This window comes from Monodon monoceros, unplaced genomic scaffold (genome assembly GCF_005190385.1).
Source record: "Monodon monoceros isolate NGI ecotype Baffin Bay Population unplaced genomic scaffold, NGI_Narwhal_1 Super_Scaffold_21, whole genome shotgun sequence".
Taxonomy (NCBI): Eukaryota; Metazoa; Chordata; class Mammalia; order Artiodactyla; family Monodontidae; genus Monodon; species Monodon monoceros.
In genome coordinates, this window is record NW_021703778.1 from 117,585,327 (window position 1) to 117,609,155 (window position 23,829).

A 23,829-nucleotide genomic window follows, 5' to 3' on the forward strand; every position below is an offset into this window, starting at 1 on the left:
CTTGGTACCCCACAACAAACTAGTAAACTCCAGTTGTGTAAACTAAAAGTGTTTTAAGTCATATTTTATTCTTACTGACTTCCAAATATTAAGAAATTTACTAGATTTCATCCTTTTCATGGAAATGCACTGATTTGCAGATGTTCAGTAAGCGTTCATCCACATATTGCTAGGATATATTTAGGGTTTATTTAGTCAAATCAATTGTGTAACTGAGATCTTACCTTGAGAATGTTGTTTATTTAATCAGATAGAAGAGACCACATTTAAGAAATAAATGTTGGCTATATTTGTGGAGCTAGTACATACAGAACCTCCTCAGAGACGGTGAAGTTCCCAGTTTTATAATGAGGGCTATTGTTATGATGGTGGATACTATTGGATTAAAATTTTTTGTGATTGTCATTGACTGGAATATATTACACTAATAATAACACTATTATAAGAAATATTGATGTAATGTTTTGTGTTAAAAATATTTAGTGGATGCTTCTATGGCTCCTGGGTTAAATATGTTAAGACAGGCATAATAGCTAGTCTATTTATTTTGAAGCTGATTTTAATTATTAATCAGTGTGAGCTTATTACTATAATTATTGTTCCTGAGATGATGGTTACTAGGATGGTAGTAAAAATAAGGGGAATTATTAGTATGGAAAGGATATAAATCAACATTTTCAGGATATAGTCTGGCTGGTGTATGGGTTACAGGGTTCCATCTTGACAGGTAGTAAGGGAGAACATGTCTTGGTAGGCCAGGAACCTTAATAAACTTTAGGCATATTGAAAATAGAAGAAGTCACCTAATTTTATAGATATTGAAGGAGAAACCTGGTAGAGTGTCTTAAGATTAGTTTCCTAGCAAATTCTAAAGGCTTTTAAAAGTTCAATCCAACTTTCCTTATGAAATCTTTTAGTTAATAGTTTAGTAGTGACATTTACAGCATTAGGGGTTGGTTATTCAATAGTACGTGGCTCTAGATTTGCAAAGCAAATTAGAAAAACAAATGTATGCTTAATTGACATTCTCCTTACACTTATATAAATAATCAGAACAACATAATGGTGGCAGGTTTTTGTGATTTGTTTTTGCATCAAGAATAATCTTGCTTTGTGATCATTATGATCACAGGTGAGGAGTACTAGGAAAAATGGTACAATATTAAAATGGGCAAAAACAATTACTGGATGTCCTCTAGAGCACACTTTGGGGTTATCTCCTGAGCTATTTAAAACTAGGTACATTGTTAAAAAATTGAATCATGTGAATGATAATACACATGATTTTTGTCCACAGGAATCCAAATGAACTTTATGAGATACTTCTGATTATTGTACTGTGAATATTGACAAGTTTTACTTCTATTTGGAAATTTATTTCAGTATTCCTTTTTGCCTAATTGTAATATCTTAATGGTACCGTCATTGACTAATTACTTACATTTTTGACGTGTATTTTTTTTTACCAAAAATAGTTGGCATTAGATTTTTCCTCTGATACATTAAATATCAAAATATACTAATCATATCATCATTGTTTTAAGATAATAAGAGAGTGACCTATCAAAGAAACTTATTCGTCTGTATAAGGGGCAAAAACACATGCTCAGATTTTCAAGAAATGAGAAAATGTATTGCCAGAGAACACTTCAAAAATTAGTTTTGTTTGGTACAATATTACTCTCAGTGAACAAGAAATTACATAAAATACTGGAAAATCTAAATAATACTTCTAAATCCAAAAAGTGATAATAATTTCCAAAATCTAAGATGTCATATATAATAATGAGAATTTAATAATACTAATATATCCTAAGATTATAGCCATAGTTAACAAATATTAGAAGAGGGATAATAAAAATATATTGTGATTTATAGAGGATCAAATGACATTATGGGTTTTGACAATAAAAGTGAACTAATATATTAATAATCTTAATGGGAATATTAAGTTGATCAGAAATTTGTATGTATACATTACTATTAATACTGTATAATACAAGAAAATAAAACATCCAAATAACTAAAAACAGAAAGTGAGTTTTACACAAAGCCTAAAAACCAAAAGGATAGAATAAAATTGTTGCATAAGGTAAGGGTCTTTATAATTAGTGAGTAAAGTCTTCATTTTGCAATAAATATTATTTAGAGCACTAGCTAAAGATTTTGGGAACAATAAATATGGTCTCCACTTTGAATTTCCTTGGAGAACACTCTTAAAATTGTTTTTTGGCATCTCCTTGGAAGTTGAAAACTGTGCAGTCTGCACAACTGTAGGAGGCAACCCTGAGTACCTACTATAACCTTATTCCAAAAGGATAGGTTAAGCATTGAAAATTAAAGCTCCAAACCACAGAAGAATTGGAAAACGTGAAAGAATATAGACTTTCACAAGTTTGAAGGCAAATGAATGAATGGAGAATTTTCAATTATATGATAAAAGTTGTAATCCTTAATATACAAGTGTACCTCTAAATAGTGTCAATATACAATTAAAACTTATTTGTGTATATTTTTTAATTGCTCTCCCAATACTGTAAATTTTATATAGGAGATCTCAGTAAGTTTGTTTAATTTTACAGTACACAAATAGAAAAATACATACCTCAGTAGAAAAACAGGTGAAGTATATTAACATCTATTTTACAAAGAATAATTTCAAAATGCCAATAAACAAGTATTACTAGTGATCTAGGAAATGCAGAGTAATAGAGTTTTTTTCCTTTACCCAGCTTGCAATGATTACAGATTAAAATTCACATGCTACTTAGATTTTATGTTAATAGTTATAGTGTACAGATGTTAAAAGAGAATAAATTAACATGAAGTTTCTGAAATACAAAGTTGTAATAGGCACCAGATTAAACAAGACATGGTATCAATGACCCAGGAATTACATCACCAATAAATTATGTTAAAATGCAATAAGTTGGGCTTCCCTGGTGGCGCAGTTGTTGAGAGTCCGCCTGCCGATGCAGGGGACACGGGTTCGTGTCCCTGTCCGGGAAGATCCCACATGCCGCGGAGCGGCTGGGCCCGTGAGCCATGGCCGCTGAGCCTGCGCGTCCGGAGCCTGTGCTCCGCAACAGGAGAGGCCACGACAGTGAGAGGCCCGCGTACTGCAAAAAAAAAAAAAAAAAAAGTGCAATAAGTTTGCAAATTTATATATGTAAGTATATTCTAGACAGTAACACAATATTGTAAACCACAGAAGTGACTGTAATTATAGGTATATTTAAATCTATTATAACATATCTGCACAATGGAATTGTATTTAGTTTTAAAAGAAAAATATAAATGTGTATATAAAAATAAAAATATTATAATGATGTAGTAATAAATGAAAATACTAAGATTAGTAAGACAGTGTATGTACATAGATAATTATAAAATAAACAAGATTGTGTTATTAAAATTTTTCTAAACACACCCATAGGATTAAGAATAGTAAACAATCTTTTCAACAAGAATGTGCAAAAGGGGAAATAAACCTATTGATTGGATATTCTTTTCAGAGAAGTATATGACATCTGTCTTTCCACTGACTCCCTTTGTTCCATAACGAGATACTTTCATGGCCTAGGCATTTGTCTTTTTGGAATAGATGTAGGTGATGGCAACTAAATTGTCATTAGCTCCTTCTGAGTCCTAAGTCTATTCTCTTATCTTTCCCTCAAGTGCCTGTTTGGAGCGGGAAAAGGTTTCACTGAGCATTCTTAAAACACATTAACTACAATAATTTACAGTGTTCCTAGAGCCTACTCCCTATTTTCAAGCAGGGCTGATCTGTTCAGCTATTTCCCTAAAGGAAAAGTTTCTACTCTTCAAGTAGAACCATATCTTTCAGTAATGTGTATTGAATCTCATCAGGTGCTTTTATCTGAATGTATTGAGTTCCTCACAAGGTTTTCTTCCTCTCATCTTTTAGAATTGTGAATTATTTAAATAGATATTTCTAATATTAACCAACTTTAAATCCCAAATAAATCTTTCTACGTCATTATGATCTATTTTTACTTTTTTTTTTTTTTTTGCGGCACGCGGGCCTCTCACTGTTGTGGCCTCTCCCGTTGCGGAGCACAGGCTCCGGACACACAGGCTCAGCGGCCATGGCTCACGGGCCTAGCCGCTCCGCCGCATGTGGATCCTCCCAGACCGGGGCATGAACCCGCGTCCCCTGCATCGGCAGGCGGACCCTCAACCACTGCGCCACCAGGGAAGCCTTATTTTTACTTTTTACACACTGATGGATTCAATTTGTTAATATTAAATTAAGAATTTGCAGTATATAAAAGTGAGAATTGCCTAAATGTTTCTTCTCTTGTACTGATTTTGTGTAGTTTGGGTATTAAGTTGAAACATCCTTCATTAACTGATTGAATGGGATTTCTACATTTTCTTGTTAGATTTTTATACTCTGACCTAGTCAGGATAGGGAGGAATGAGGCTCCAACTACCTTCTTACTAAGAATGACAGTTTTCACTAATCAAGTGTTCTTCTGATCTGATCTCAAAGAGTTATATACAGTTACTTTAGATTCAGACTGCATTTTAAAACAAAATATGATCAGTGTTTTAACTATAATCTGTGTTTTTTTACCCCCCTCCTTCTCAAGGGCTGATGACATATTAACAAATCCCACTTTTCCCTATACTCTAATTGTTATAATTTTTTGAAAATATGTCTTTTTAAAATAATGTATGTTAATATTTGTCCTAATACTTTCTCCAAGTACTTTGCCTTTAAAAGGGTAGTATCATCAACAAAAATTTGAAAGGTATTTTATATTTTCATATTTAATTCTTCCATCTACTAACAGCATATGTATTTTGAAAGATATGTACTTCACATTTAATAACAGTAAACAGAGGCAGTCACATCTTAATATTATGTATTTTTCATATCACAAAATGTAATCTGCCTATTTAAATGTGTAATATTCTAGAAATCCAAATGATATGAAAATTATCTATGAGGTGATTTTAATACAAAAAACTATAATACATTGGTATAAATATCACATGGACTGATGGTTCATTTTCTCTCTTGCCCAAAGGGATTCATGAAAATACATTGTCAAAAAGCCAAAGGATACTTAAATTTTACAATGCCTGTGTGATTTTTATATTTTTGTAGCAACATGTAGAGTTGGAAAGACAGCTCAAATTATTATAGAATCAAATAAAAATTATAGCATATGAAAATATTTGTTTTGCATACAATTCCTAACTGAACCTTATGCACAAATGCAGATGACAGTTACTTTTTTTTTGTTTTTAAAGACTGAGGGATTTTAGTAGCAAGAATACCTTGATATTTATTTTCCCCAAAGGTGAAAAATCATGGAAAAAATTACCTAGCATATAATTTAAGTTTAAATCTCAGTTGGTGAACTGCATTACATTGTCTCCCTCACATAAAAAGTATGTGTTTTATTTGACAAAAGCTTTCAAAAATATGCTTTTAGGTGTTTTTATTTTTTTTTTTAATTTGGTGTTTTTAAATAAATTTCCAAAGTAGCTAATTTTTAAATATTCATGTCTTTTTATGTTGCTTATTGTCATATACACATTAAGTATTTGATTTATAGAATCAATTTTATTATAATAAATGTAGAAATCATAAATAGAATCACTAACTTGATTCAATTATTTTCATTCGGTCTGATATTCTAATTATATTTTGATGAATAATTTCGAATTTCTCTAAATTATAATTATCTCTGGTCTTTCTAAAGCATTATTCATTTTAAAGCTCTGTATGACTAATGAATTAAGTGGCTAATTAAGAAAAAAGGAAATTGAACTTAATCATACTGCTTCTAGAAAGAGTGGAAAGTTACTACATGTTTTGTTTGATAGAAATGATTTATTATAAATCTTGATTATATTAGGCCTATTATCAATGAAAGGAATGTGATAGCGTTTCTTTTTTTAGTATTTTGCTTAAGGTAAATATAGAAATATTATAAATATTCAGGGGATTCATTCTTTTTTTCAAAATTATGTACTGATTACCTATACTTTACCAGGAACTCAAAAAATATTTGAATATTTGCAAAATGGTGACACACAGGGGTGACAAAACAGACAAGAGCCCTGTCAAATAAAGGGCAAATTGGGGAAATGCTGGTGATAAGACAAATAAATAAATGACAAAATTGTGGGAAAATAAAACAAAATAGAGCATGACTTGGTGGTGGGGAGAGGATAGTATTTAGATAGTATCATCTGGGAAGCTCTCTGAGGAAGTGACATGTGACCAGCAGTCCTAATTACAAAGACAAGCCAGCCATGTGACAGTCTGGAGGAAAAGTGTTACTGGCTATCAGAAGAGGAGGTATAGCAGTCTTGAGTTTGAATGATCCTGTTATTTTCTAGGGACAGTCAGATTCTTTATCTGGAGTGAAGGAAGATTTGTAGAGGAAGTCCACAAGACAGGGAGGAGCCAGATGATGTGTGACCAAATGAGCCATATTAAGTGTTTGGATATTATTATATATACAATGGAAAACCATTGGAATGATTTAAAGCAATAGAATAATATAACCAGCCTTTTTTTTTTTTTTTTAAATACAAGCAACCTGATTAGTATAGGAGGTATAATCCTCTTTGTCAGAGACAAAAATCAAAACAGTAAGATTCTTAAGTAAACCAGAGAGAGTTTGATTAGTAGATGGTGTTGGAGAAAGTGAAAAATGGATAGATTTGGTATATACTTTGGAGTCAGAACTTGCTGATGGATTGGCTGATGGAGGAAGGAAAATATTACAAAATGAGATCAAAGTTAATTTTATTTGAGCTGTTATAAAGACTGTCATCAATCTTATCAGAGTAAAATATTCTACTCAGAGCAAATAGCCTTACGGTGAAAACATTTCCACAAAAAGGAGCCCTGACCATTTAAGAAACTGTAAAGTGCCCAAGTATGTCTGTAGTGCTGGTGGAGAAACAAAAGAGGAGAAAAATTCAGAGACAGATAAAGGCTAAATTTACAGAGTTGTAATTCACGTTTATAGTGTAGACATAGCAAAAACAACAGAAAGGTCTTGGCTTAAGACTTTATTAAAATGTCCTAAGGTCAGAAGAGCTCAAGATCACTTGTTGGGGTGAGAAGGCAAGATGAAAGATTTAATGGGTGTATTGCAGGAGGCAAGTCAAAGTTCAGCACTGTTCCAAGAATTATCTGTTCAAATTCTCAGAAAGATTGAGAAAACTGAGGTTTTGCTAATCATGAGACAACCCTTTGTTTACTCTTTATATAGCCAAAATTGCTAGAATTTTTTTTTTCCAGTACTTAAACATGCCAGCATGTTCCTCTTTCTTGTAAATCTTAAGACAATGCAGAAGGAAAGTGAAAATAATGTATGATGTTCTTGGTGAGAGGGAATAAGTAGCTTCTTTTTTATTTTTTAATTTATATAATTATAGATTATTAGAACAGAAAGAATTTTTTGATAATGTCTAATAAATAGCACTAATTTACAGATGAAAAATAAGGTTTGGAGAATATATTATATGTGAACTTAGTGACAATTCAGATGTAGAATTTAGAATTAAACATCTGAATTCTAGGTGGTAAGTGTTCCTGAAGGCTTGAAAATTTAGTGATATTCTCATTTCAATTTTTAAGGAATGGTAAGAGAAAATAATGTGATAGCCATGTTCTTTCCAACAATGATCTTTTATTTTATAAGTGACATACAAGTATTCCTAATTCCACTCATACTACACTAAGAATAATTATCCCTATTTCAGAGCATCTGAGTTGGAACTCGAATAACATTTTATTTTATTTTATTTATTTTTTTATTTATTTTTTGCGGTACGCAGGCCTCTCACTGTTGTGGCCTCTCCTGTTGCAGAGCACAGGCTCAGCGGCCATGGCTCACAGGCCCAGCCACTCCACGGCATGTGGGATCTTCCCGGACCAGGGCATGATCCCGTGTCCCCTGCATCGGCAGGCGGACTCTCAACCACTGCGCGACCAGGGAAGCCCTTAAATAGCATTTTATGACTCAATCCTGTAATTAAGTCAAAACCTTTCAATATATTGTAAAATAATACACATATGCTCTGGATCAAATAAAAATCTCTCATGGAAGTTAGTGTAAATGACATATATATATTTTTATAGAGAAATGATAATGAATTTTTTCAAACATATTTTTAATGGAAGAAAATGGTAGCTTTTACATTAAATATATCTATTTCCATGGGGAATGATGTTCTAAGATGTGCAGGGTATAGGAACCAGTACAATAGAAGGACCTAAGGAAAAATTAATGTTTTAGCAAGATAATGGTGAAGAACATGTAAATGCACCCATTTACTTGCACATTTTTATGTTGATTCTGTTGATATAAAAATACATTAAAGTAAGTTTTACATTCCTTTTAGCTATGGAACTTTAGCTATATAATTGGCAAAAGTTTAAGGAATTTTATTAACAATGATTTGACATCTGTAAAGTAAAACATAACTTATTGTATAAAAATTTATTAATAATTATCAAAAGCTGTGACACTGTTAATACATGTTGAACTAAATATGCATCTTATAACAACTGAAACAAAAAAAATAAGTGTACACAGTTAGAGGTATGAATTCATCAAAACAATAAGAAATCCCCTTTAGTCGATTAACACTTACTATGTCACAGGCATTTTCCTAAATGCATTAACATTTCTGATTATTATTTGACTGAATAAACAGATAGAATTGACCTGATTTTGTAATATTCTGTGCCATATTATAGTTTTCCTTCTCATACTACGTCACCTAATTAAAAACCTATGGCTAGGAATCTTTCCTGGGGATGATGGGTAAGCACTATTGAATGACTGAAATATACACAAAATCTGTGTGTACATGCAAATGGAATCTACTCACAGAGATTTGTGACTCCAAGATTTAAAATTCTTATGTTATTTAAATTAGCAATACTTTGTGTTAAGAGTAATCATAAATGTAATTATTTTGTATTCCCTCCAATAGGTACTATATCGTTAGACTAATTTTAAAAACAACTGTTATCACTGGTAAAACACCTCATGAAAAATGTCAAGAATTCTCAGTAATAAGGGGGGATTTTCTGGGCAGCATTCAGCCTCAGAGGACAGATAATAATACATAATTTTTCCCCAATAAATAAGATTTTATTAAACATCTCTGAGGACATGCCATATAGAATTCATGGAATACATTCACAGATATTTTATTAAAAAACATTTGCATGATCAGGAAAACATTGTTTCAGCATTTCACAAATATTTAAATCACAAAGAAATACAGTTGAGGGAATTTTTTATTATCATTGAATTTTGGACAATAAGGAATGAGACCCAACTACCTAGTTACAATAAAGCATGGGTCTGATAGATGCCAGCAATGAATCAACTGATGAATATAAATCAAAATAGGATGCAGAATTGGATCAGGGTATGACACAATCCAAAGAGTAAAAAAGAAAAGAAAAACATGTCATGGAAAAAATATGTGTGTTTATATTCTATCCAGGAACATAGGATATCTTTCCATTTATTTTTGTCTCCTTCAGGTTCTTTCATCAATGTCATAGTTTTCAGTACAGGTCTTTCATCTCCTTGGTTAAATTTATTATTATTAAGTATTTTATTGTTTTGGATGTTATTGTAAATGGAATTGCTTTCTTAATTTTCCTTATAGAGAATATCTTGTTAGTGTATAGAAATACAACTGATTTTTGTGTGATTTTCTATCCTGCAATTTAATTAATTCATTTATTCTAACAATTTTTTTGTGAAATCTTTAGGGATATGTGTGTGTGTGTATGTGTGTTTGTGTATACATATATATGTTTGTGTGTATATATATATATATTCACAATATTTGCAAACAGAGACAAATTTACTTCTTCCTTTCCGATTTGGATGCCTTTTGTTTCACTTTCTTAACTAATTGCTATGGCTAGGAATTCCATTATTATGTTGATTAGAAATTATGACAGTGGGGCTCCTTGTCTTCTTCCTGTTCATAGGGGAAAAGCTTTCAGCTTTTCACTGTTGAGTGTGATGTTAGCTTTGGACTTCTCATACATGGCCTTTATTATGCTGACGTAGAGTCCTATACCAAACTTGTTGAGAGTTTTTATCATGAAAGGATGTTGAAATTTTTCAAATTCTATTGAAATGGACTTTTCAAAGTCTATTGAAATGATTATGTAATTTTTATCCTTTGTTTTGTTAATATGGTGTATCACATTTATTGATTTGGGTATGTTGAATCATCCTTGTGTCCAGAGATGAATCCCTCTTGATCGTGGTGTATGACTCTTCTAATGCACTCTTGAATTTGATTTGCTAGTATTTTGTTGGGGATTTTTGAATTGATGTTCATCAATGACATTGACCTGTAATTTTCTTTTCTTATAGTAGTGTCCTTATCTGACAACAATATCAGAACAATGCTGGATTTACAAAATGAGTTTGATAGTGACCCTTCTTGTTCAATTTTTGGGAAGAGTTTGAGAAGGATTGGTATTCATTCTTCTTTAAATGTTTGGTATAATTACCTGTGAAGCATCTAGTCCTGGGCTTATCTTTCTTAGGAGATTTTCTATTACTGATTCAATCTCATTGCTTGTTATTGGTCTGTTCATATTTTCTGTTGGTTCATGATTTAGTCTTAGTAAATTGTATGTTTCTAGGAATTTATGCATTTCTTCTAAGTCACCTAATTTTTTGACATATAATTGTTCATAGTAGTCTCATGATCTTTTGCATTTCTGCAATATCACTTGTAATATCTCCTCTTTCATTTACAAATTTATTAATGAGTCATTTCTCTTTTTTAATTAGTTAGTCTAACAAAAGTTTTGTCAATTTTGTTAACTTTTAGAATAACCAGCTCTTAGTTTTGGTTGCTCTTTCTTTTTCCTTTCTAATCTCTATTTTGTTTATTTTTGGTTATATTTATTATTTCCTTTTCTCTGTTAACTTTGGATTTAGTTATTCTTTTCTAGTTCCTTAAGTTGTAAGGTTAGGTTGTCATGTTATTTATTTACCTATCCACAGAATCTGAAACCAATAAATGAATAGGAAGACCAAAATGCATCAACCATTTACAGTTCAACCTGCTATTGATTTTGTAATTGTGGATACAAATGACAAAACTTAACTGTCCACTAATCATATTACTAATATGAATTAGTAAAACTCAGGTTGGTATTTTATTGTAAATTCAATCACAATATAATTATAAATTGATATCTATGGTTCTTTAAATGCCTCTTGAAGGAGTAATCTGAGTATGAATTTATTATTTTCAGTAGAGAATTTTCTGAGAGATTTTGAAAAATTATTTTGTTCACTAAAATAATGTCACTTCTTGTGAAACTGAGTCATCAGGTGCAAAGAAAATTATGCATTTTCCCATTTTCTTTGGGTGTATTTCCTCCATTACTCAAGTCATGATGTGTATAACTTTAATATTAAATAAGAAGCTTTCGATTAATTTTTGGATACACTAAGTCAAGAAAACATTGTCTGATATTTTAACTAAAAGATTCACCATTGGCGGCTTCACTGGTGGCGCAGTGGTTGAGAATCTGCCTGCCAATACAGGGGACATGGGTTCGAGCCCTAGTCTGGGAAGATCCCACATGCCGCGGAGCAACTGGGCCAGTGAGCCACAATTACTGAGCCTGCGCATCTGGAGCCTGTGCTCCACAACAAGCGAGGCCGCAATAGTGAGAGGCCCGCGCACCGCGATGAAGAGTGGCCCCTGCTTGCCACAACTAGAGAAAGCCCTCGCACAGAAACGAAGACCCAACACAGCCATAAATTAATTAATTAATTAAAAAAAAAAGATTCACCATTGAGTTTTATATTACTCTCCAGTATTTTGTATGTGATAGAAACATATGTCAGTACAAGGATTTTCACATATTTCCATCTATAACTGAGTCTTTCTAATGGATGTTTTATATTTCTGAATCACATTCAAAATATTTTTGGCTCAATTTGAGCCCTATAAAACTTTTTTTAAACGAAATTCAATCAATAATTCTTTTGGATATGTTAGTATTGATACTACTAAATGCCATTTCAATAGCTATTTATTTCATTTGATTTGAAAAATACATAAATTGAAAATTATCTGAGACATTCTATCCTGGATAATAACCTAAACTCTTGTGAGAAGAGTCAAAAATTTCTGCTTTTTTCCCCCATTACATAATAATTGGACCGTATGATAAAGGAGATTGTATAGAGCAGAAAGTCACATTGAATTTATTTATTAGTACCTTTTAAGCATACTATTGGAGGAAAATTACCTGTAAATATGATGGCTAACAATTCCTTTCATCCCTGTCTGGATATGCCTCTCCTTTCATCAAAAGGTGGAGGCCATTTCCTTATCTTTTGAATCTTGACTGGGTTTTTGATATGCTTTTTCCAATAGAAAGTGACAGAAGTGACTTGCCTAGATTTCTGAGCTTATCTATGTTTTAAGAAAACTTTCAGGTCACATTTTCATCCTCTTAGAACCCTGTGCCACTATGTAAAAATTCTGACCTCTCTGCTGCGTAGAGTTCCAGCTGGCTCTCAGAATTTCCAGGTATCCCAGATGAGGCTCCAGAGAGAAAAATAAAGTCATCTTGAATATATAAGCCCCAGCCCATCTCCCAACTAAATTTAGGCACATAAATAACCTCAACTGACACCATGTAGAGCAAAATAGCTGTATACTTGAGCCTGGTCATGCAGTAAAGGATTAAGCTTACCCAAGAAATGTTTTGTATTTTCCCAGCCTCCTGAGAGATAACCCCTAGACGTTTGGAATCTGCCTGATAATAATATTTGCTTTCCAGGGGGACTTTGATCATGCTAAATAGTCTATTTTAACAATGTGATTTATGATGGGGGCCATGCAGGCCATGGGGTACCAGGTCAGCTTCTGGAGGGGCTGGAGACTAAGGTCAGCCATGTCTATACAACACTCCCCAATAAAATCTCTAGACGCCAAGTGTCAGGAAAGCTTCCCTGGTTGTCAGTGCTCCATTTATATTGTCACACATTTTTTCTTGGGAGAATTAGACATTGTGGAGAGCACAACTGGAAGTTCTGTGCTTGAAAGTCTCCTAGACCCTGCCTTGTGTGCTTCTTCCCTTGGATGGCTCAAATCTGCATCCTTTCATTATAATAAATCACAACCATGAGAATAACATTTGTACTGATTTTGGTGGGTCCTTTTAATGAAACATTGAAACTGAGGATGGTCTTGCCCACCCCCCACCTCACAATTGCATTTATGTCAGAAGCAAGAGTGATATTGGAGACCACTGAACTTGCAGTTGGTGTCAAAAGTGAGGGTGGACTTGCAGACTCCTGAAATTTGCACAAGCCAACCCACAGGTTTGTGAGAAATAATAAGGTGAAGTTGCTTTAAGACATTCAGTTTTGTTGCAACTTGTTATATACCAATATGTAAGATGGGCGTTACCAAAACAACAAACCAAAATATGATAAATTATGAATTTTTAATTTCATATAATTCAAAAGAAAATGGTATCTGCTTATAGATGGAAGATAAACTTATTTTGGAGACTGAGAAGGAAATTGTGTTTATCAGTAACAACATATTTAGTAAATGTACTGTCTACAATAACTTGAAAAGCAAATCAAGTGACTACTTAGCCTGTAGCTCCAGGAGATAAGATTGCAAAAAGTTGGTACATTATTGAATATTGACTGTTGCTTGTTGTGTTTAGCAAGATATAAGAAAGAGATTAGCTCAGGCAAAAATTACCCAGTTTTTAAGCAGACATGAAAGTAAGTTACATATATAAATGTAAGACTTTCAGAGTGAGAGAAACAAACTTCTGGATCTAAACAACAGGAAATATAATGAAAAAGTTTATGAACAATGAAGATCCATTAGAAGTTCTCTGAAAACAAGAGGTCTTGGCCTTGAGGCAAAGCTCTGATTAAGTATGTTGACCTCCCACACAAGGCTATTATTTTCACCTGGCTCAAAGTTTTCTATTAAATTAAGAAAGATGACAATAAAGCAAAGAATAAATAAGGAAAAAAGAAAGCAAAGAACGAAAGTTGACTTGATACCCTAAGTCTCAGAAAAAAAATGTATTTTTTATTAACAATACATTAAATCGAAGGCAAAAATAACAAAAACATGATGTTTTTCTACTTTTAAAGTATTTCACTTTGAAATAATTTAGATTTATAGGAGAATTGTAAAGATAGTTTGGACAGCTGCTCTTTATTCTTCAAATAGCTTATCCTAATGTCAACAGCTAATATACCATGGTACATTTATCAAAAAAAATTAATATTGGTACAACACTTTGAACTATAGATTTATTTGACTTTATCTAGTTTTCTTTATACTAATTTCCTTTTTCCTGTTCCAAGATCCAATCAGGGTAACAATTTTTCAGTTTTTCCTTGTCTTCCATTATTTTTACATTTGAAAACTACTGGTCAGGTATTTTTAGACTGTCCGTCCTTGTGGGATGGTCTGACATTTTCTCATGATTAGATTGGGGTTATGGCTATGTGGGAAAGTATCACACAGGTGAATGTCCTTCTCTTGGTATCATACAAGTGGGAACATAATAGCAACATGAATTATCACTGGTGATATGAACCTTCCCTTGGAGTGAAGGTGGCATTTGCCAAGTTTCTCTACTCTAAAGGCACTCCTCTTTTTCATACTCTAATTATCAGAAGAAAGTGATTTAGTCCAGGCTGCTCTCCAGGAAAGAGAACTTAAGGTTCATCTCCTGGAGGGAAGATTATCAAATAATTTGTGGGCGTATGTTAGAGCTATCATGGTAATTAATGAATATTTTGGAAGAGGCAATGTGAGGTATGCAAATATCCTGTTCTCCAAAGTCTCACAGATTAATTTTGCCATTCATCAGTGGATCTTGCCTAAGAAGAATGATTGCTCTCATGTTCTAATACCGATTTTCCATTTCCTTCATTCTTTCTTACTGATATGATTTGGACTTTTTTAAGAAGGAAGATTTGTTCCTTCCTCCCCATTTATTTTACATATCCAATCATGTATTTATACTAGTATGGATTCATATGTATATATTATTCTTTGAGTTATTGTACAATACTATAGATATTTATTTACTCAGATTGTGCCAGTTTGTCCATTGGGAGGTCTTTAAATTAGCTCCTGTGTCTTTCTCATATGTCCCATCCTTTTGTTGCTATTGTTGTTGTTTTTAGCATCACAAGGTACTTCAGGCTTATCTTGTATACATGCTGTCCTAGCTTTAGAATCAGTCATTTCTCAAGGGAGGCCTATTTCCTTTTACAGGAGAAAAGTATTTAAAATCTAAGATGTCGGCATTTAGTATGGTTATTGCTACTGGTTGTCACCACTTTTGACCCTTTCAGTGAATGGTGTTAGAAAGTATATGTATGTAATATATGTACAGTTTCAGTCTATCTAGCTATCTAGCTATCCAACTATCTATCATCTATTTATCTATCATCTATGTATCTATCTCTTAAAATGAGTTCATTCTGATATCTCCAACTCTAATTCAGTTACATAGGGTTCATTCTAGCCTTACCCTTGGCCTATTGTAACTTTTTTGACATGAGAAACCTGACTCCCAATATCTATATATCTATATCATTTTAAAATTATTTGTTCAAACTAGTATACACCTAGATTCAGAATCGCTAATTGATATCATTCTGAGCAACAAGTTTAACTAGAGTACAGTTTTGATGTACAGTTCTATTTTGACTTTATATTTACAGTATCCATTAAAAATATGGCTCTTCAAAATTACTTATACAGCTCCTTTTTCTGCCTACCCTTTTCAGTGAGGTTATAGCATATATTTGTAATATAGTTAGATTCATTTCTGACAGTCTCTATTCCATCCCTGCATCCCCCGACACCCTAGTTGGTTGTTTTTTTTAAGTGCATACAGTAAAAATCTCTTTTTGATGTATACTTCCATGGTTTCTGACAGATGCAGAGTCGTATATGCATCAACACAATGCTGTACAGAACAATTCCACCACCCAAACAATAGACTTGTGCTGTCCCCTTCTCATCAACCACTCTGCTCTCCCTCAAATCCTGACAAGCATTAATCCATTTTCTTTTCCTGTAGTTTTGCATTTTCCAGAATGAAATAAATGAAATTATGCAAAACGTACTCTTTTGAGTCAGACTTCTTTTACTTAGCAAAATACATGTGTCATCCATGTTTTCAAAGGATCTATAGCTAATATTTTTAAATGGTTGAGCAATATTTCACTCTATGTATGTACCAGAGTTTGTTTATTCATTCACCTGTTGAAATACAACTTGTTTTATTTCCAGTTTTTGGTGATTGTAATAAAAGTTGTTATAAACCTTCACAGGCAGCTTTACGTGAACATAACATTGTAGTGCACTTGGGAAAATACCTAGAAGAAGGCTGTCATGTGGTAAGTGTATTTTTTTTTTTTTTTTGATACGTGAGCCTCTCGCTGTTGTGGCCTCTCCCGTTGTGGAGCACAGGCTCCGGACGCGCAAGCTCAGCGGCCATGGCTCACGGGCCCAGCCGCTCCGCGGCATGTGGGATCTTCCCAGACCGGGGCACGAACCCGTGTCCCCTACATCGGCAGGCGGACTCTCAACCACTGCGCCACCAGGGAAGCCCGGTAAGTGTATTTTTAAGTTTATAAGAAGTCACCAAACTTTTCAAAAGTGGCTGTGCCGTTTTACATTCCCACCAGCAATGTGTGAGTGTTCCAGTTCCTCTACATCCCAATCTAAACTTAATGTTGTCTGCCTATTTGATTACAGCCCTTTAGTGAGTGTGAACTGGTATCTCATGGTATTATTTGCATTTCCCTAATGAGTAGTGATATTGAGTATATTTCATGTGCTTATTTGCTATCCATTTATATTCTGTGGTGAAAGTTCTGCTCAGATATTCTTCCCATTTTTCAAATATTTTTAAACTTTATTTTGAACTAATTCCAGGTAACAGGAAGTTGCAAAGATAGTACATAGAGTTCTCATGTACCCTTCATCAAATGTTACCAGTGGTTACATCTGTTATAAGTATAGTATCAAAACCAAAGAATTAACATTGGGAAAATGTGAGTGTATAATTCTATGTCATTTTATGATATGTAGATATTTGTGTAGTCTACCACTGCAATTAAGATACAGAACAATTCTATCACCACAAAGATCTCTCTCAGGCTGCTCATTTATAGTTTCCCCCAAACACCCTGCTCCTCACTATTTCTAGCCCCATCTACCCACTCATCTATTCTCCTTTTTTATAATTTTGTCATTTTAAGACTTTTTTATAAATGGAATTACACAATACGAGACCTTTAGAGATTGGCGTTTTCACTTACCATATGGACTTACGATACATCCAAGTTGTTGCATGTATCAAGAATCCATTCCTTTTAATTGTTTAATTTAATTTTCATTGTTAAGCAGTATTATATGATATAGATATATCAGTTTGTTTAACCATTCACTCACTGAAAGGCATTTGGGTTGTTTCCAGTTGCTGACTATTAGAAACAAAGCTGCTATGAATATTTGAGTGTGAAGTTGAAACCGTGCGTAATCATTAGTCAAATCCATTTCACCTGCCTTCACTAATCAAGGTAGTTTTAAGACTTGTGTGTCCTCCAAGCAGCACGTAGCTTAAACAGTAAGATGTTTGCCGGAGTTATTTTTCAGCAACTTGGAGTCAGCTGTGTCTAGTTATAGTTGAAGTTGGAGTCAGCTGTGTCTAGTAAGACTGGATAGGACCAGAGACCCTCCTATTTGGCCTGAACGAGTGTCCGCCCAGTGACCTTTTGACATCAGAAGACCCAAAACTCCACCTTCAGAACATGCTAATCACCTCCATTTTTAAATGTGCAGAGGCCTGCAGCTTAATTACACCTGAGAAGATTACGGCACCTTTTTCCAATCACCTTTCCCCACCCTCCCCAAGCTCCCCATACCTCAGAATGCCCTGCTGCTTTATTCTTTATCCCACAAACCTCCTAAGGTCCTTGCCCTCAAGGTGGAGGTTTGGAGACTTGTTCTCCCTTCTCATTTGGTTGCGTTGGGAATAAATCCTCTCTGCTGCACACCTCAGCTTCTCAGCGGTTTGGCTTGCTGTGCATCAGGTAAAAGGAACGTGGTTTGCTAACAATTTCTTCTTTGTTTTTTGTTTGTGCCTGTATGTGCATGTTAATATAACTTTTTAATTTCTCTGGAATAAATGCCCCAAAGTACAATTGCTGGGTTTTATGGTAAGTAAATGTTTAGTTTTGTAAAAAGACTGTTGTAGTCTTTTCAGTGTGGCTGTATCATTCTAGATGCCCATCTGCAATGTATGAGTAATCTAGTTCTCTCCATCCTTGTCAGCATATAGTATTATCGGTATTGTGCATTTTAGTCATTCTGACAGAGAGAAGTGGTATCTCATTGTGGTTTTAATTTGCACTTCTCTGAAGGCTAATGATGTTGGACATGTTTTCATGTTTATTGATGGGTCCTCTTAGGTGAAATATATTTTCATGCGGTACGCGGGCCTCTCACTGTTGTGGCCTCTCCCGTTGCGAAGCACAGGCTCCGGACGCGCAGGCTCAGCGGCCATGGCTCACGGGCCCAGCCGCTCAGCGGCATGTGGGATCTTCCCAGACCGGGGCACGAACCCATGTCCCCTGCATCGGCAGGCGGACTCTCAACCACTGCACCACCAGGGAAGCCCCCCTGAGAGTTCTTTACATCTTCTAGACACAAATCTTTTGTGGGATATATAGTTTGCAAATATGTTCTCCCAGTCTGCAGCTAGTTTTTTTATGCTCTTGACTGAGTCATTTGCAGAGAAAAGTTTTTAATTTTAATGACATCCATTTTTTATAAAGGTTTCCTTTTGTGGGTTGTGCTCTTGGTTTGAGTCTAAAAATTATTTGCCAACCCTTAAGTCCCGAGTTTTTCTTCTATTTTTTTTCTAAAAGCTTAGATTTTTCTGAGTGTTTTTCCTAGAAGTTCTCCAAAAGTGATTCATTTTAGTTAATTTTTGTATAAAGTTTGAAATTTAGTTCAAAGTTCCTTTTTTTCCCTACGAATGTCTGATTGTTCCACATTGTTTGTTTAACAGGCTATTCTTCCTCCACTGAATTGCTTTTGTATTTATCAATTAGGCATATTGGTGTGGATCTATTTATGAGTTTCCATTCTATTACATTAATCTGTGTGTCTATTCTCCACTAATACCACACTGCCTTGATTACTATGGGTATAAAGTAGATGTTAATGTCAATTGGGTGATTCCTTCTACTTTATTCTTCTTTTACAAAATTGTTTTAGCTATTCTAACTCCACTGTCATTCCATGCAAGTTTTAGTATGTCTGTCTATATATGCAAAAAAGAAAATCTTTCTGGAATTTTTGTAAGAATTGTGTTAAACTACACATATATTTGGGAAGATATCTTTAGTATATCAAGTCTGTCACTCCATGGACTCAGTATACCTTTACTTGTTTAGATATTTTTTGAATATTTATCAGTAATTTTAAAAAGTACTCAGCTTAAAAGTCCAGTACAAGTTTTGTTAGATTAATGCAAAAGTGTTTCATTTTTATGAATTATTGGAAATAGTACTATTATTTTTAACTTTGGTTTCTACATGCTATTATGTAGAAATGTGATTGATTTTCCTGTTGTTGACCTTGTATCCTGTGAACTTTCTGAGCGAAAAAGTCTATTCACAGAGACTTTTGGAGATTAATTGAGATTTTCTATGTAGGCCATAATGTCACCTGCAAAAAAAAAAAAATTCTTTTCAATCTGCAGGCCTTTAATTTCTTTGTCTTGCCTTATTGTGCTGGCTAAAACATACACTATATGTTCTCGTGTTCTTTTTGTTCTAATGGCTGGAACATCACTATTGATTAGAGTGATGACAATGGATATGCTTTCTTCTCAAAATTAGAAGGCAGGCTTTCGGTCTTACATCATTAAGTACAATGTTAGTTGTAGGTTTATTTTTTTTTACTAGGTGATCTTATCAAGTTGATAAAAAATATCCTCTACAATGTCCTGATAGTTTTTTATCATAAATTGATGTTGGATTTTGTCAGATGCTCTTTGTGAATTAACTGATGTGATCACATGCTTTTTCTTCCTTAGCCTGTTGATATGGTGGATTATTTTGGTTGGTTTTCAAATATTAAATCAACTTTGTATACTTAGAATGAATTCTATTTAGTCATGGTATACAATTTTCATACAACTCTAGATTATTCAGTTTGCTAATATTTTCTTGAAGACATTTACATATAATTTTATGATAGAGAAACTTCTTTAATTGTTATGCTTTGTTCTGATTTTGTTACCAGGGTAATGCTGGCCTCAAACATTGATTTGAGAAATGTTTCATCCTCTTCTATATGCTGGAAGAGATTTGCTAAATTAGTATTAATTCTTCTTTACATATTGGAAGATTTCTCCAGTGAAGTTTTCTGAGATTTGTTTTACAAAAAATTTTAAATAAAAATTTATTTAATATGATTACAGTACTATTCAGTTTATCTATTTCATTTTGATTTAGTTTTGCTAGCTTGTGGTTTTGAAGGAGTTGATCCATTTCTTCTAAATTATTGGATTTATGAGTAAATAGTTGTTCATACTATTACCTTGATATCCTTTTAATAGCTACAGTGTCTGTAGTTCTGTACGAATGATGCTCTGTCATTTCTAACATTCATGATTTATTTCTTCATCTTTTTATTTTTGCTAGAGGTTTATCAATTTAATGATTTCTCTTTCACTTTTGAAACATTCTTGCAAGGTAAGAATTCTGTTTGAACATTTTTCTTTCAGCAGCTTGCAGATGTCACTTTATTTTATTTATGGGTGAGTTATTTACTTAAACCATTTATTTATGCTTTATTATGGGAAGTCTGGTATAATTCTCACCCTTTTTCTTTTAGAGGTAGTGTGCTCTTTTCCTCTATCTGCCTTTAAGATTTTGCTTTGCTCTTCATATGAATTCTGCTTGGTGCTCTCTGAACTTGATAGGTCTGTTTCAGTATCTGTCACTGTTTTGGAAAATTCTTATACATTATTTCTTCAAATATCTTCAACCTCTATTTTCTCATTCTGGGCTTCTAATTACATATGTTAGACCATTTGGTATTGTCCCAGAGCTCTTGGATATTCTATTCTGTTTTTTATTCAATATTTGTTTCTCTTTCCATTTTAGTCAGGTAGTTCTGATTATACAAGTTCTTCTTCAAGCTTATTGATTCTTTCCTTGGCAGTGTCTAATCTGATGAATCTGTCAAAGATAGTCAATCTCTGTCACTATAGTTTTATTTCTAGCATTTCTACTTGCTTCTTTCCTCTATGTTCTATTATCTTTGAGGGAATTATTTATCTAATATTTATGTTTCATAACTTTTCAATTATAGCCTTTATCATATTCATCATAATTATTTAAAATTTACTGTTTGATAGTTCCAACATCTGTGTCATATCTGATTCTTATCCCAATATTTGCTTTGTCTCTTTAGACTGTGTTCCTTCTTGTCTTTTGGTGTGCCACATTACTTTTTGTTAAAATCTAGGTGTGCTATATAGCACAATAATATTGATATAAACATTTTTTTCTGTTTGGAGACGAGTACACCTTTTTTTCTGGCTAGGCTTTTAGAGTGTAGGTTCCCGTTATTCTAATCTGACGTTGAGCCCAGTTTAAACTTTTCTCTATGCGTGGTAAGACTTTTTAAAAAATTATTTATTTTTGCTGCTCTCCAGAAAGAATCTTTCTCTTGCAGTTCTTTTGGCTGTTCCTATTATATTCATTTGATGCTTGTTTGCCTGGTGGTAGGGGCTGGGAAATGGGGTGTTTTCTGATTATTGTGACAAAGATTCAGTCTTAAGTAGATACTCTGAACCCTTTTCTTGGTGGTGTGACTTTCAGAAGGGATCTTGTGAAATCTACTATAGCTGCTGTCTACTATAGCAGCTATAGTAAGCTACCACAAAATCAGTGGCTTAAAACACCACAAAGTAAAATCATTATCGTATCATCCTGAAGGTCAAAAATCTATAATCAAGGCATTGTCAGGGCTGTGTTCCTTTGGGAGGATTCAGGAGGGAATCTGTTTTATTGACTTTTCCAGTTTCTAGGGGAATTCTTTGGCCGAGGGCTGCTTCTTCCATCCTCAATGTCCATTGCTCTAACCTCTGGTTTTTTCATCACATCTCATTCTAACTTTTGCAGTTGAAGAATTCAATTAAAAATGCATAGCAATAGCAGTTGTATGGTATGGCAGATTTACTAGAGGAATTGTTCACAAAATTTGATTTTGGCAATAAATTGTTGATAATTCTGTATTTGTTTCCTGTTGCTACTGTAACAAATTGCCATAAATTTAATTGCTTAAAACAACATAAATTTATGATGTTACAGTTTTGCGGATCATACTTCCAAAATGGGTCTTGTGGACTAAAAAGCACGGTGTCAGCAGAGCTGTGCTACTTTGGAAGGCTACAGGGGAGAATCTTTGCCATTAGAGGCTTCCTGCATTCCTTAGCTTGTGGACCCTTCCTCCATCTTTATAACACAGTATTTTATCCTATTTTTTCCCCCCAGGAGTGGTTTATATTTATTTCTTTTAAAAATCATTTTAAAATTTTATATTCAAATAATGAATGCACATGATCTTATTTTATTTATTTATTTATTTTAAGATCTTTATTGGAGTATAATTGTTTTACAATGGTGTGTTACTTTCTGCTTTATAACAAAGTGAACCAACTATACATATACATATATCCCCATATTTCCTCCCTCTTGCGTCTCCCTCCCACCCTCCCTGTCCCACCCCTCTAGGTGGTCACAAAGCACCAAGCTGATCTCCCTGTGCTATGCGGCTGCTTCCCACTAACTATCTATTTCAGTAGTATATATAAGTCCATGCCACTCTCTCAATTCGTCCCAGCTTACCCTTCCTCCTCCCCGTGTCCTCAAGTCTATTCTCTACATCTGTATCTTTATTCCTGTCTTGCCCCTATGTTCTTCATAACCCTTTTTTTCCCTTTAGATACCATATATATGTGTTAGCATACAGTATTTGTTTTTCTCTTTCTGACTTACTTCGCTCTGTATGACAGACTCTAGGTCCATCCACCTCACTACAAATAACTCAGTTTCATTTCTTTTTATGGCTGAGTAATATTCCTTGTGTATATGTGCCACATCTTCTTTATCCATTCATCTGTCGATGGACACTTAGGTTGCTTCCCTGTCCTGGCTTTTGTAAATAGAGCTGCAATGAACATTGTGGTACATGACTCTTTTTCAGTTATGGTTTTCTCAGGGTATATGTCCAGTAGTGGGATTGCTGGGTTGTATGGTAGTTCTATTTTTAGTTTTTTAAGGAACATCCATACTGTTCTCATAGTGGCTGTATCAATTTACATTCCCACCAACAGTGCAAGAGGGTTCCCTTTTCTCCACACCCTCTCCAGCATTTATTGTTTGAAGATTTTTTTTTTTTTTTTTTTTTGCAGTATGCGGGCCTCTCACTGTTGTGGCCTCTCCCGTTGCGGAGCACAGGCTCCGGACACGCAGGCTCAGCGGCCACGGCTTACAGGCCTAGCTGCTCCGCAGCATGTGGGATCTTCCCGGACCAGGGCATGAACCCGTGTCCCCTGCATCGGCAGGCGGGCTCTCAACCACTGCGCCACCAGGGAAGCCCTGTTTGAAGATTTTTTGATGATGCTATTCTGACTGGTGTGAGGTGATACCTCATTGTAGTTTTGATTTG